At 42.1% G+C, this 3,499-nt stretch overlaps 1 pseudogene; it reads right to left on the bottom strand.

The window, feature by feature from the left end:
- Window positions 1-1,019: 1,019 nt before the first annotated feature.
- On the bottom strand, window positions 1,020-2,859 carry LOC150056773 (serine/threonine-protein phosphatase PP1-gamma catalytic subunit-like; annotated as a pseudogene).
- Between the last annotated feature and the right edge of the window lie 640 nt (window positions 2,860-3,499).

Genomic DNA, 3,499 nt, shown 5'->3' on the forward strand with positions numbered 1-3,499 from the left:
AACTGCACATAGTACATTAAGAAAAACAATCACAAAGATAAACTTCTTGTTTCCATATCCTGGAGTTTATTTTGCTTATCCTCATCCTATATGGACATATGCACATAGTTTTTTGGGCTATTGTGTTCCTCAGCTAAGAGAATTTTAGATACATACTAAATATTGCAATCAAGGGAAACCATGGAGCCTATGTTTCTTTGGGTCTGGATTACTTCACTTAATTTGATTTTTTTCCAAGTCTTTCTATTGCTTTTTAATTTTAATTTTAATTTTTATTTTTTTTCCAGTCCTGGGCTTGAGCTCAGGGCCTAAGCACTGTCCTTGGACTTTCTCAAGACTAGAGCTCTACCACTTGAGCCTCAGCACCACTTCTGGCTTTTTTTTTTTCTATGTATGTGGTACTGAGGAATCGAACCCGGGTTTTCGTGCATGCTAGGCAAGCACTCTACCACTAGGCCAAACTCCCGGCCCAAATCTTTCTATTTCTTTACATATGGGGTGATATCATTGCTTCTTATGGCATCAAAGAATTCCATTGTTTATAATTACCACATATTCTTGGTCCATTCATCTACTGAGGGGTGTCTGGGTTGGTTCCATATCTTAGCTATGGCAAATAGTGCTGTAATGAACATTGTAGTGCTAGTAGTTTTAGGTTGTCCGTGTTTATGGGCATTCAGGTAAATTCCCAGGAGTGGAATTATTGGGCCACGGAGCAGCTGTATATTTAGTCATTTGAGGAATCCCTACACTGCTTTTCAGAGTGGTTGAACAAGTTTACACTTGTAAACTTCTTTTTTTTAAAGTTCATCATTTAATAAGTCTCAATTCATCTTTATCACATGGTATTGTACACGGTCATCTATTGAAACAGATTTCATTTAATAGATCTTAATTTAAAAAAGTCATAGACATTGTGAGTTCTGTATAAACTGGTGGACAGCAAGTTAGTTCCTTTGGTCTGACTGACAAGCCTCAACTTCACCGCAGAATAAAGAATGTAGGCCAAGCATAATCGGTCACTCGTATAGGACAGTATTGTTTCTATAATTTGAAGCTTTCTGAATGGACGGGTTCAGGCCTGATCCAACTGTAAAAAGATTACTTAATGAATAGACTATATGGAAATCGTACAAAATGTTATTAACTTTAATTATTAATTGCTTAAACAGTACTATATTTCTAACTGCTATTCAAAATCCAAAGCCTCTCTGATCTGGGTGGAGGCTGCTGACAGACTTGCCCGCGTGGCCCGGTGCTGAGGGGAGGAGGCTTTGGCTTTCCAAGTCCCAGACACTTAAAGAATGGCTTCAGTTGTCAAGAGGAGTACACGGAGGGCTGTGCTTTAGTAACGCACACCCTAGCAATGGGGTTGGAGGGTGCAGGGCACTGCTACTGTCAGAGCTAGGAAAACTCCTGTGCACAGGACAAGACAAGGAGAGAAAGCAATCCCTTTCAAACAAAATCTGAAAAAAAATAATGTTCACAGTGGTTTATATCAACAGTATGCATTTCATGACAGTAACATGTACTGACTCAGAACACCCTAGGGCTCTTTATATCCTAAAGAAAACGAGCATTTACACTATTCATGGTTTGCACGGAATTAAAAAAAATCAATTGTACACTTACCCCTCCGACTGATAAACTGTCCTGGGGTGTACAGCTTTAACACCATCATTAACGTTGTTTGCAAAAGGAATAGGGAATTTAAAAACAAAATCATGTTTCGTTCATTCACTGTTATAACCAGCAAATGCCATCCTTAAATGGGGGTGGGGGCGGGCAGCACCGGTCTATCTGAGCAGGCTGACCAGCACGCACGCAGTTGTGAAATGAAGGCTATCTCTAACTCTATGGTACAAGTCCCGGGCGTGGCAGGGCGACACTATTTCTTTGCTTGCTTTGTGATCATACCCCAGGGGGGCGTGATGGGTCTCGTGGCATTCGGCTTCTTTTTCTCTGCAGGCTTTAAAATCTGGAAGGAACACATGAATGTTTCGTCCACACTCATCATAGCACCCGCATTGTCAAATTCTCCACAGCAATTTGGCGCAGAAAACAGAGTGACCAACTGCCTCTTCGCAAAAATCTCATATCCATCTTCAACCACCTGATGGGCTCTATAAATAAGGTCCAAATCATGCTTATGGAGAAATTTTGCAACCACTTCTGCACCAAATGTGAAGGCCACTCCTCTGTCATTTTCACCCCAGCCTAAGACATCTTTATGGGGATCAGACCACAAAAGATCACAAAGAAGACCTTGATCAGGCACATCAGTTGGTCGCATAATTCGCCGAATCTGCTCCATAGATTGAAGCTCTGGTGATAAACCCCCATGACAGCAGAATATTTTCTCATCCACGATGGCTGCTATTGGCAAGCAGTTAAAACAGTCTGTGAACGTCTTCCATAGCTTAATGTTGTATCTTCTTTTACATTCATCATAAAACCCATAAATCCTATTGAGGCTGGCTCACTCATGGTTGCCACTGAGAAGAAAGAAATTCTCAGGGTAGTTGATCTTGTAGGCCAGTAAGAGGCAGGTGGTCCCCAGCGACTGCTTTCCCCTGTCCACGTAGTCTCTCAGAAACAGATAGTTGCTTTCTGGAGGGAAGCCCCCATATTCAAAAAGTCGAAGCAAATCATAGCATTGCCAGTGGATATCACCACATATTTTGAGTGGTGCTTCAAGTTCTAGTAGGATTGGCTGACTGAGAAAGATCTCTCGGGACTTCAAGCACCGTCCTCTGATTTCATTCTCCTGCAGCTGGACATTCTTACCTGGCTGGACCCTCTCACTTCCAGCAGCCGCTGGATGATGCTGTAGATGTTGAGTTTGTGGATATCCGCCATCGCCTTCCCCGCTGCCGGCCCTCCTGCAGCAGTGGCGCCCGGGACTCATGCCTCCTCCTCCATGCCATGAGCACAGAGGCGGTGGTGGCTGCGGTGGCAGCAGCATGGGCGGGTTCCCCCTCGAGATACCCCATTCACTGCTTCCTCCTTCGATCCATACTGGAACCACTGTTATTAGATTTCTTGATCATGGCCTTTCTAATTGGAGAGAGGTGGAATCTCAAAGTTGTTTTGATTTGCATTTCTTTTATGGCCAGAGATGTTGAGCATTTTTATGTGTTTATTGGCCATTCTTATTTTCTCTTCAAAGAAGTCTCTCTTTAAGACTTGGGCACCTTTTAATGGGATGTTTGTTTCTTTGAGGATTTGTTTTTGAGAGATTAATTTTTTTGAGCTGTAGGTATATTTTATATTTGAGGCCCATGTCTGTTTTATAAGCTTCTCCCACTCTGTGAATTTTCTATTTAACTTGTTAATTATGTCCTCCGTCGTATAGAAGTTCTGCAGTTTATTGCAGTCCTATTTATCCAAACTTCCTTCAATTTATTGTGTCTCTGAGCCTAGATTAAGGAAGTTTTCACCTATGCCAAGGAGACCTAGTGTATCTCCACTTCCTTTCTGTAAAGTTTTTAGGGTATCT

The sequence above is a fragment of the Megascapheus bottae genome, chromosome 11 (genome assembly GCF_031878675.1).
Source record: "Megascapheus bottae isolate mThoBot1 chromosome 11, mThoBot2.hap1, whole genome shotgun sequence".
Classification (NCBI taxonomy): Eukaryota; Metazoa; Chordata; class Mammalia; order Rodentia; family Geomyidae; genus Megascapheus; species Megascapheus bottae.